Below are 12717 nucleotides of genomic sequence, written 5' to 3' on the forward strand. Positions count from 1 at the left end.
CCAGGCATGTGTCCTCACTGGGAATTGAACCAGCGACCCTTTGGTTCACAGGCCACACTCAATCCATTGAGCCACACCAGCCAGGGCAGCTCCTTCAATAATATTAATATAACCCTTAATATGGGCCAGACATTGCATTTATTGACACACTTACTGTAATCATCCCACTGAGGCATGGAAACTGACGCATGGAAATGTTAAATGATTTAATATTTGAGGTCGTATATCTGGTAAGTGGAGGAGCTGGGACTTGAATCCAGTTAGTGTGGCTCTGGAAGCCTATCTCGTTAACCTCCCCCACATTCCGTTTCCTCCCTTTGGCTCTTCTTCCAAAAGGCCTGGGATCATTTAACCCTACAGAACATTAACCCTATAGAACCACTTGTGGCTTTCTTGACTCAGGAGGCCCTATGCCAGGGCCACACACACACACACACACACACACACCCCTGTGACTGGTCCTGTACCCATGAGGAATGCTGCCCACGCAGGGAGGGAGGCCTCTGAGCTGCTGCTTTCCTGGCTTCCTATTTATATCAGGTCAGACGCGGGCAGGAAACAGATGGCACACTCAAATTGGGTAATTTGAGGAGAGTTGAATAAAAGGGCTATTTACAAAGGTGTGGGCAGGATGTAGGGAAACCACAGAAGTAGTGCAATAAGTAACAGCTACTTGACCACCCCTTGGCTTGAAGGGGTAAAGGGAGGTGTGAACACCAGAAGCTGCAGAGTGGGCCTTGTGTGGTTGGCCCCCTGACAATAGCTGTGACCATGAGTCAAGGAATGTAGTCAGCAAGGAGGTGACCTCCTTCCCAGGTCTCCCTCACACTTTTCCCTCCCTCTGATCTCCTGCCTAGGACTTCCACTGGCTAAACCCAATTGAAAGCCAAAAGGTGAGAGTGCTGCAAATGGTGATACATGAGGCAAACGGTGATACAGTTTGCAGCATGTGGTGGGTAGAGAAGGGTGGAGAGTGGATCCAGAAGGGCAAACAGAAGTATCGAGCATATTAACACACATAGCATGAAGAACAGGGCTCTGGAACTAGGCTGACTGAGTTCAGATGCCAACGGCTTCTTGTTTTTCATGTGACTCTGGAGAGTCACTTACCCTCTTGATGCATCAGTTTCCTCACCTGTAAAGGGGCCACCTCACAATAGCTGTGCCCATAACAACACCAACCTCACAGAGTGGTAGTGAGTGTTAATCTTAATTTATCTTAGTTAGAAATAACACAGGTAAAGCATTTAGCGTACAGCAGGCACTCAATAAATGCCGATTTCTTTGCCTTTCTTGCCTCCTTCAGGTAAATGTGTAGGGATGAGGCCCTCTAATTTATATGTGGCCCTATTTTACATAGTTAGTAAATATTGCTTGATTGATGATTGAAGGGACCTTTTTTTTCCTTGGAGGTCTCAGAATATCCTCTAAGACCTGCCCAGCCTGTCCTTGGAGGCTGCAGCCACAGTTACTGTGGCTTCAAAAGTTCTTTCTGGGATCTAGTTCCTTTCATGATGGTTGTTGCAAGGTTCCTAGTGTTGGCCTTATAATTTATTAAACTGTACATTTGTTTTATGCTTGTGTCTGCATTTGTTTAATACTCAACAAATTAAAAAATTTACAAAACATTTAAAAAATTTCATATAACCATGAAAAATAAAAACATGTCATTGTTTGCTTCCTCTCCATTTGCTCCTTCCTGTGAGTAGATGGATGGGAATGATCACCTGGTTCTTGACAAAAGGCACTTGAAAGGGTGATTTTACTGGTGGTAAGTGGACCTGGGGCCACCCATTTCTTTCCACTCGTGTATTTTTTCTGAGGCTGGGTCTAATGCCCACCTAGAACGTACGCCTAAAGGCAGCTATAGTAGGGAATTCTCCCTACTCTGGAACTTTCTTTGAAGAACTCCTTGGCTTTCGTTGACTAGTTCCAAGTCCCTGCCCTTTGATGCACCATTTGACCCCTAGGCTTCCCCTTTCCTCTTTCAGCCTCTTTCAGCCCCTGAGTGCTTGGAGAGCGGGGCTCCTGGCTTCCACCAAGCACCCCTGACACTGTTGTCAGGCCCTGTCCCCAATCCACTCTCAAGTAGGTGCCAAAGTGGAGGAATGCTTTTCCATGCTGTTTGCCTGGAATTCTCTCTTTCTACTGTAACGTCTCTTTCAACACTTCTTTCATTATGTGCTTTCCAAAAGGTACAAAAAAATTCCCCGCGACTACACATTCTACTAGACTCAGAGTTGCACAGTTGCAGTAACTGTGTGTCTTTTTAGGTGTTTATCACCTATGCTGCCTGAGTGGTTGACACAGATTAGAGCTCAAGAGAGGGTTCTTGAATAGACTGAATTGAATTTTCTGTCCCTTCCTGCCTGCATGCAGACTGTCTATTTCTCCAGGCCAGCGTGCTCACTTCAGTGGGTTGCATACTACTTAAGGGAAAGGGACTTGGCCTTCTCTAGGAGTTGGTTTTCATAGTGAAGCAGAAGTGTGTAAAAGGATGAAATGGGAGGTGGATAGGGAGGAACCAGCACTTAAGAAACTTGGAGGCTTGTTTATTTTTAATGTTAATTCACAGACGATTTTCTTCTCCTTAGCATAAGATGCTTCTACCATCTTCTTGTAAAGGACTGCAAAGCAGAGGAACTGTATTTGTTTATCTTGCTTCTTGAACAGTCACAGATATGCTCCCATCCCCTTTCACTCCCTGCCTACCAAAGCTGGCCCAGGGCTTTTGATGTTTTTGCTTTTGCCAAAACGACCGAGGACCCGGAGACAAGAAAGTGAACTGGGATACTCAGCTCCTCTGTGCCTCACCTTTCCTCATCAGTGGCCGGGGAGTGTGGGAGTGATACACACCGCTAAGCAGTCATAAGTGAGTGGTGCTTGTTGTTGTTGGGACAAAAAGTTCCAGCCTGTGAAAGGCGTGATTTACGGCGATGAGACATTCAGATCCAATTCCCGGGTGAGGGCATCCGAGGCAGGGGCCTCAAGGTGTCTCCCCACAATGAAGCAGGGCACGGATTGACTAAATCAGCTGTTTTCCTTATTCCTCCAAGTTCTAAAGTCCAAACGCTTTCCTGCTGAGTAGTTATTTTAAGAGGGGGAAAGGGAAGTAAAAAGCCAGACTCCTGAGGGCCCTCAGCTGGCGCTGGCGATGCTTCCCAGGCACCACTGTAATATCTAGGCTCCCTTCTCTCCCTGGTTCACGCCACCCTTGTTCGGGGCTTCAAATTTAAAGTGACCGGATACAAGTCCATAGCACAGACCAACGCGTTGCTTTCCCACCCCTAAAGATGAAAATTCCGAAGGTTTGTAAAGAAAATACTCCCCACAGCAGAATTTCATTGTCAAGAAGGACAGTGTTTGTCCCGACGCCCACAGAAGGGCCTTTCGCCAAAACGAATGGGAAATCATTGGCCCAATTAACATCCTGTGATCTGAGATCTAAAAATGACCGGGAATCGGGTAAACAAGGTGACGTAAGCGGCTGGGCAGGGGGTGGCTCTCTACTGCCACCTGGAGGAGAGCTTCCGCAAGGGCGCAGAGGCTCCGGGCTGCGAGGAAGCGGGCCTGGGCCCACTGGAAGCAACTGGAGGAATCGGCGGGAGCTGGAAAGACTCCAGGAGGGTGGGACGACAGAGAGGCGGCTAAACGGAGAGGAGAGAAGCCCCTCTTCGACCTCAGCTAGAGTAAATCGTGGTCTCTGTTATCCAGGCCATTGGACGCTATGGCGTTAACCCTACTGACTTCCTCCTGGGAACACTCGTTAAGACTCAGGCACCATCAACTCGAGCTAGAAAAAAAAAATTATGGCTACAACTGCACGGGGACAAGATCGCCAACGCTGCAGGCCCTTGATAAAAAACAATTCTCAGTTTCTGAAAATAGAAGCAGTGGCATGGATATGCGAATAACAAAGGGCCACTGGATTTTCTGTTGCACTTTGGGCTACCCCGTGACTTAAGTGGAGGGGGGGGGCGGAGTGCAGGAGTGTAACAACAGTCCTGATTTACTTTCTTGTCAGGCTAATGTGAGAATGAGGCTGCAGAGCTTTGTGCATTATGTAACCCGCGCGCTGGGAGCTGCCCCAGAAATGTGCTGGGGGCTAGGTCAACTGCATGTCATTACTTTCCCCCCTGTAGATGATCCACAAAAGAACAACAGAAAGTTGATTTTTAACTTGATAAAAACAGAAACAAAACCAAACCCACTTTACTTTTGGGTTAGTCAGTTTTTGCTGCATTGCAAACCACCTCTAAATCTCAGTGGCTGGGGACAACAAGCATTTCTTTTTCTTGCCCATGTGTCTACAGGTCAGCCTTGTTCTGATCTCAGCTAGGCTTACCTGGCTGACTGAGCTCATCCGGACTCCAGGCTTAGTAAGGTCAAATGAAGGTCTGCTGCACCTGGGATTCATTTCTGGACCCATATGAAAGGACAATGGCTACTGGCCCCTTCAAGAGGCCAAGTCAAAACAAGTAAACACACTTGAAACCTTTGTTTTGAGTCATGTCAGCTAATAGTCCATTGGCTAAGGCAAGTCCAACATTAAGGGGCGGGGAGGGCGGGTGGGGGCAGGGAGTGGGATACACCCTGCTTACTCTAGTTAGCTGATCCAAACTGGAAATTAACCAGTGGGTCATAGCTCACTGGAGGAGACATCTGCTTTGTGGGAAAACTGTGAAGTGAGGATGGCCGAGATAATCCTTGTGTAGTATTGGGCGGTTGTCAATATGCATTCAGTGTTGCCTAACAGACACATTTAATGTCCTTTTTATCCACATCTCCCACTAGCTGTACCCTCCTCTTATGACATTATGTGTTCAGGGACACAATACCCTTGACCATGCCTGGTCTACCTTATGACATGCTGTGTCATGACAGGATTTACTCAAAACTCCCGGTGCCTCAAGGGTAGACATTACCTATGCAGGTCTCACCTACGGAATGAAAACAACAGGCAAAGAGTCTTTGAGGAGGCAGCATGTTGAGAAGAGCACTAGACTTGAGAAGCAAGAAACCTGGGTTTCTAGTCCTGATTCAGCCAGTGCTATATTGGAATTTGGAAGGATTGGCAGAGAACTTGAAAGCCTTGTTGAGTAGCTTGGACTTTATCCTGTGCACTGGGGCACGGCAGGGTCAGATCAGGGTTTTTGAGTAACGTTTTTGGCAACACTGCAGAGGGTGGATTGAAGGAGAAAAACTGGATTGGAGGCGAGGAGATGGTTAGGACATAGTCCAGGTGAAAGGTAATGGAGGAGCAGACCAGGAGTCTTGCACTGGAGGTGGAAAAAGAGCCTCTAGAAGCAGAACTGACAGGAAAGACCAACACATAATCAAATATGAGAAGAAAGAAAGGGGAAAAGGGAGTCGAAGGTGAATCTAGGCTCCACAGTGCATCATCATACAAACAAGAGTAGTGTTGTTTCTCAGACCCTTTGTTACAACTGCATAGATAAATGTATGCATGGGTTGGCAGGCATTGTATAATGGATTTCTTTCCAGTGTGGGCCCCCCTCTCCAAATTACACAAAATGGACTTTATCACTGTTTTCCAAAAGTCAGTCATTTGCATACCTCATTCACAATTTTTGCCACAAATAACCCCTGCATCATTAATACTTTGTATTGTTTTTTAAATGAAGTCCTTTTTTTTTTTTACCTAAACATGTACTGCAGGCTTATCCTAAAAAAAATACATGAAATCATGATGTTTATGTACCAGTTGTGTGTTTATACATACTGAAACAAATACAAGGCCATTAAAATTAAAATGTATCTGCACAGGGGTTGACAAAAGTAGGTTTACAGTTGTTTGTATGGAAAATAATACAATAATAAACAATAACACAAAACTAAACTTTGTTTCCCATCCCCAGAACTGTAAATCTACTTTTGTTTACCCCTGTATATTACCTACAATAATGAAAACATTATTTCCCATGCCCTCAGTTATGTGCAGGCTAGATTTAGGGGACCCCTAACCCAGGTGATAGCTAAAGCCACTAGGATTATACAAATTTTGCTTTCTTTGCTCTCTTTTGGTTTCCATTCAGGTTGTATCAGTGTCCAGCCCTGAATGGTAGGTCCGGTGTTTGCATCCATCGTTGGCAAGGCCTGGCCCTGCAGTTAGTGAGTGACCTTTAGCAGAGCTGGGCTGGAGACTGTCTCCCAAACAGAGTGGGGCAGACCTGGAATGTCTCTAACTCAGTGCCTCACATCCTGAGTTTCTGAACGCCACTGCAAGAGCAGACAAGCCAAACAAGCTGGGTCTCTTGCATTCTGCAGCTGAGGATGTGCAAGGGATGGTGGGGTGGCCCTCTGCTTCCCCACCGTTCTTCCTAGGGCCCACATGCACAGGTCTGAATGTGGAGGGTTGCACCCCAAACTTCTTTTGTTCACATTTGCTGTATAAAGATCTCTATAGACCATTTCAAGGTAAAGTTAAACTAATTCTGCACTAATGGTTGGATGACAAGAGGTATGTCACTTGAGTTCTCTGAGCCTCATTTCCCCCCTGTATAAAATGGGGGGCTGGGCTGGTGACCATGACATTGTCTCCCTCTAACATCTTGCTGTGCTCCACAGTTTGGGGACAGTTGTGTTTCTTCATCTTTGAACTCTTTATTCAAGTCTTTACCCTTTTCTTCTTGTGACAGATTGTTTGTTCTTATATGTGAAACTTATCATCATTGTATGTACATTTTATGTATATTTTATCTTATCCTTTGTCACTAATATTGTAAATATTTTTTCCCAGTGTTGTTTCAGTGGTTGTTTCTGTGAGAATAAGGAGGACCTCCCCAATTCGAGGAGATATTTTAACTTACCAAAAAGTAGCCCCCCCTCAAAAAAACCCCAAACTGACAATCTTTTCCTCAGGGTTTCTGCTTAAAAAGGGCTTCTTTATTGCAAGACTATAAAAATATGCACTCAGTTTATCTTCTGGAAATTTAATGAATTCATTTTTTGTTTAAAAAATTTTGAACTTTTAAAATGTATTTTATATAAGGAATGAAGTATTTTATTTTTCAAATAGTTATGCCATTTATTGAACCATCTGTCCTTTTCACACAGATTTGAAAAATATTATCTTTATGAAATTTTAAAAATCATTGTTATATACTGATAACAGTAAAAGCTATTGTCAATTCTACTATGGCATATTTTAACTATTGTACTAATGGAATTATTATTTTTATTTACTTACATTTTAAGACCATAGCAACAATATTTACTTCTGGCCTCACCACCAGCACTTTAATACATTTAAAAATTTATCATAAACGGTTATAATGACTGCCAACACAAAATACTCAGAAAGAGAAGACTTTTCTATCATTGTAATTAAAAGACATAATCATAGCAATCAATATAAATAAGATATGAATCACAATTGTAGAGAACTCAGTTGCTGTGACTTTGGGGAAAGTAGGACTAGGACCTAGGGAGGTTATTTCCCGTGCACAACTAGAAAGTCAGAGCCCTTTTCCCCCCAGGGCGCCCCCTCCCCACTACAAGTACCCACTGTTCTCTGCCCCTCTCTACCTCACCCACCCCCCAAACTCTACTGTCAGACCCACGTTCACACCGAGGTGCTGGTGACCGGCTACCTCCAGCACAGCCGCTCTATTCCAGTGTGAGGTGTGTGGGAATTAAGTTGTTGCTAATAATAGAGTGCCAAAGTTTGAAATACTTTACTTTTCAATAAACCTGAGTTGACTCAGTGTTCCCCAGAAATAAATTCACCTGATCCAACTTACACACTTCTTTCTGTGAGAGAAGAGAAAGGCATGCTGGTCACTGTCTGTGACCTCTTTGTTACAGACCCAGGGGATACAATGACGGATCTACCACCAACAGCCGTGTGAGTGAACTGAGTTTATATGGCTGCATTATTTTCTTTTTAATGTTGTCCAAGGATAATTTTTAATAACTTCACCAAATCTATATTGCAGATGAGGAAGAATGATACTAGAAACATGTGTTAGTAAAATTACAAATATTATGATTCCTTAATGAAAAATAGGCAAAGTGATAACAAATGAAATGTACACTCCTATTATTCACAATGGGTACTCAATAAATATTTGTTGAATTAATGAGTAAATTAATGTTTCAAACATCAAAATAGGGTTTCTTTATGCTTTTCTGAAATATTTACTCACTTTTAATATAATCTGTGGTGTTAAAAACAATAGTTTCAAAAGTGATTTTTAAAATAGAATTTAATATTCTTTTAAAAGTTACTTTTACATACTTTATCATATGAATGTCTATTTTTCGGAGCAGAATGAAAGTCCTGAGTGATAAAACAAGACCAGCGAATGAGAGAATGGTAACGTCTGAGGGTGTAAGGAGCGGCAACTGGCCTCTGGGTTTTGTACAGAACCCTCCTCAGGAATATCTCGCCCTACCATGTAAAATCCTTTTGAGAATACCTTACCTACTTCAGAAATATTTTCACTACTGTTTGCTTTATTTCCTTGCCTGCTCCTCTGAAGTTATTTTGTTTGTTAAATAAAACAAAACTGGCCCTGGCCAGTGTGGCTCAGTAGGCTGGAGTATTGTCCTGTAACCGAAAGGTTGTGAGTTCTATCCCCCTTGCCCTGTTGGCGCCTGCAGGAGTGAACCCGGTTGATGCTCCTCTCTCGCATCAATGTTTCTCTCATCTTTCCTCTCTCTCTAAAAGCAATGAAAAAATGTCCTTGGGTGATAATAAAAAAAATATTAAAAACAAAACTGGATTCTTTAATAGGAGCAAGTCTTTGTCATTCAGAGTAAAGAAAAAATTTGACTAATAAAAATTTGAGAGTTAGGACCCTAAGTTAATGTTCTCAAAATGCCTGCACAAGCGCGCGCGCGCACACACACACACACACACACACACACACATGATTCAGAGCCTTAAAGTAGAAGAAGGAGGCCCCACAAGTAAAACTGAGGCAACAGCCCACAGGTTGAACCTCTGAATCACACCTGTGGGCAGCTGCCCCCTACCCTCCTTGTCCACTTGTAGAGTCGGCCCCACTCTGTGTTTTTGCATCCCATGTGTCATTTCTGATTGCTCGAAGGAAACTGGAGTTGGGACCCTTATTAGGAGCCAATGGCCAGGAGTGCTTGCTTTTACCAGTTGTATAGAATATAGACAATCTCTCTATCCCCAGCTCGCTCACCCTGGTCAAAGAGGAGGATAATTGAGGTCTCCCTGGCTCATCAAATATTTGCCTCAGGGTCCTTACCAGGGGCTCATTGACTTGGGATTTTAGTTTCTACTCCCCAAGCAATTTTCCCAGCAACAAAAGATTTTCAGTCCTTTTACATTCATCCAGGGACACAAACTATGCAGAACAGTCATGATACAAGCTATGTGAACAACAAATAACAAAGCACTAATTGCCTCTAGTGGGCATAGAGTTTCAGTGACTTCATGTTGGCTAAATATAGGCGAACACTTGGTGTGTTGTGCCTGCCAGGGAGAACCATGATGCAATTATCCCCTGCCCTTGATTGAAGGGGGAGGACAAGGGTCAGAAGGCAAGAACAAGATTGCCTAATAAATGGTCCCTTGTAATGATCTCAAACTCCACTGTGTCCATGGTTTGTACACACATACCAGACAGAGCAAACATTACTGTATAACTTTAAAACAACATAAGTACTAAGATTCTGCTCCTGGTTAAAAATAATCGCTCTTGTTTTTAATTTAGTTGCTGCAATTTTCTTTTTAATCTTTATAGTGAATTCACATCTACCTTAAAAGATTTAGAAATAAGTAACTGCTCATTTTTATTGAGCAATGAACGGATGCCAGGCACTGCCTGCTCTAAGGGCTTTGCATTATCAACTCATTTTATTCTCACAATAACTCCTTGAATGAAGTGTAATCATTAATCCCTGTTTTATAATCGAAAAAAAAACAAGGGATGGGCTGGGTTCAGTGAATCACTCACGGTCATCTAGCTAGAAAAGTGAAGACTGAGAGTTAAACTCAGGTTTGCTCGATAGTGAATGCCCTACTCTTAAGCTCTAGACTGTGCTGTTCAGCAGACATGCACTGCGAGCCACACATATAATTTAAATTTTTCCCGTAGTCACATTAAAAGAAGCAAAGAAGAAAGTGAGGTTAATTTTGATAATGTTCTTTTTAACTCAACGTATCCAAAATATTATCACTTCAACATTGAATCAAAATGAAAACTAATGAAATATTTCACATTCTTCTTTTCATACTAAGTCTTAAAAATCCAGTATGTATTTTCCACCTACAGCACATCTCGATTTGGACTAGCCACTTGATTTCACGCGCTCCACAGGCATGTGTCCAGTGGCCACCATATTGGATAGTGCAGGTGCAGGACATTTTCATCGTGGTGGACAGTTCCATCGGCAGTGCCGCTCTCGATTCCACTAGTAGTCAAAGAGAAAAAAGTCACCTATAAACTCCATCTATGTCAATGTACTGCATGCCTCCTGTTTTCTGTGTATGTATATACACATGTACATACACATGTATATGTATATAGATATACATGCTGTCACCCAGATGAAGGTCATACGTAGTTTTAATCAATTTTTTAATGATAAATTTTTTCTCTAATGAAAGTGTGCAACCCTCCAGTGGTTTTGCCTCCCTGTAGGCATGCGAGCCAGCTTTGATGTTCTGGAAATAGCATGGGACTTGGAGTCAGAGGGCTCCACCACTTACCACCTGTGTGACATCGGATAGGCTATTCTCTACCCCTTGCTTATGTCATGTGAGGATGAAACAAGATAATAGCATATTAAAAATGCCTTACAAACAAAGCCCCTTTTATTAAGTATAACTCATTCTTCTAATATGGACAGTACATTCTTTTATACAGTGGGCAAAAGTAGGTGAAACAGAGTTTATTCTTGTATTATTATTTATTAATTATAGTATTTTTCCAAACAACAATAAAGCTACGATTGCCCCACCCTGTATATGCAGCATGTGTGTGTACTAAAAGATCAAACTACAGAGATTTTGGTCGATGGTTAATGCAAAGGACCTACTTTTGCACTCTTCACCCAGGCAGAGTTTTGTTGATCAGTAATAACTGGCATTTTCCCAATATAAGTGGACTGTCTCTTGTTCCTCTTCTCCCTTTTTTACAAGTGAATTTTGTAATGTTCTTCTGTCTTGGGCCTGGCAGAAGTTGCTGCATGAGGAGGAGGCCTGATTTCAGGAACAATCTATCTCTCCTCCGTCCTTGTTTGACATGCCTTGCACGGCCCACCAGGGGAAGCAGAGTGTTGGCCGGGAATGAGAAGAGTCTTTAGGAGCAAACTGAAGCTACCATAGCCACTTGCTCTTCCTAAGCAGGAGCACATTTTAACTATGAGGGCAGAAAACAGTCATGATTCTTCATCTCTACAGATGGACATCAGCATACACTCTCCAAATCAACAACGAGTCTATGAAACTGAATTTTCACAGGGTCCAGTGAAATGAGTTTGACAGGGTTCAGGATACGTTTCCTCAAAATATGGCACCTTGGTCTACTGAACATTTTAAGCTGAAGGAGTTTGAGAAAATAGCATAAGAAAGATCTTTTCTGACTTTCCCCTGCCCTTCTCCCTTGAAGTAGGGCATAAGATCCTCATGTGAGGTACCCTCCCTATACCTAGAGTAAAGGGGCATCCTTATATTTGAAGATGGAGGGATTCTGAAAAGAATTCAAACTCACAAGCCTTGCTAAGTTTCCCCAATTTACTGCCCTTAGCTCATACCCTTCAGTTCCCTATCATGTTTTTCCACAACTTACCACTTTTTATCAAACCTAGCACAAAAACCACTCAGGTTTAACTCGTCCTTCAGGTCTTCATTTCTTTATGAAAGCTCTTGTGTCACATGCAGCTTATATCAAATAAATGTGTATGTGTTTATCTTGTTAACATGTCTTTGTTTCAGAGCCCCAGTCAAGCACCTAGAAGGTTAGAAGGAAGAATTCTTTCCTCCACCAGAAGTTATTAGAGCAATAAGGCACTGCTGATTTTATGTAGCTACTGAAGTGGACAAACTACAGTGATTTCCAATGTAGATTCCCAGCAAAAAGAAGGTCAATATTGGTCTCTAGACCATGAGAAAAGCCTTAGGGGATGGCTGGCCATCACCAGGTATTGGAATACAAAAACATCCAGCACCCAACAAGGTAAAATTCACAATGTCTAGAATCTGATCAAAGATTTCCAGGCACAAAAAGAAAGCAGAAAAACACAAACATAAAGAGGAGAAAAACAAATCAATCAAAACTGACCCAACCTGGCACAGATGTTAGAATTAGCAGAGGATATTGAAACATTTATTATAATGTGTTATAACGGTATTTCACATATTCAAAATTTTACATGAAGAAATAGAAGATATAAAAATGACCCTAATCAAACTTCTAACAAAGAAAACTATATTGAGATGAAAAATATGCTAGATAAGAAAAATAACAGATTAGTAGATATTAAAGAAGAAAATATTAGTGAATTTGAAGACACAGCAAAAATCCAACCCAAAACAAAACTGTCAGATGTGTGTGTATATGCAATATAAATAAATTAATTAATTAAAGGAGCACCAGTGAGCTTTGGGATAACTTTGAACAGTCACATGTGTAAGTGTCGTTCCTGACAGAGGGGAGCGCAAAAATACTGTTTGAAGGAACAGATGTCTGAAAAATTTCTAACATGATGAAAACTATA

The sequence above is a fragment of the Phyllostomus hastatus genome, unplaced genomic scaffold, assembly GCF_019186645.2.
Source record: "Phyllostomus hastatus isolate PE091 unplaced genomic scaffold, TTU_PhHast_1.1 phas_scaffold_78, whole genome shotgun sequence".
Lineage (NCBI taxonomy): Eukaryota > Metazoa > Chordata > Mammalia > Chiroptera > Phyllostomidae > Phyllostomus > Phyllostomus hastatus.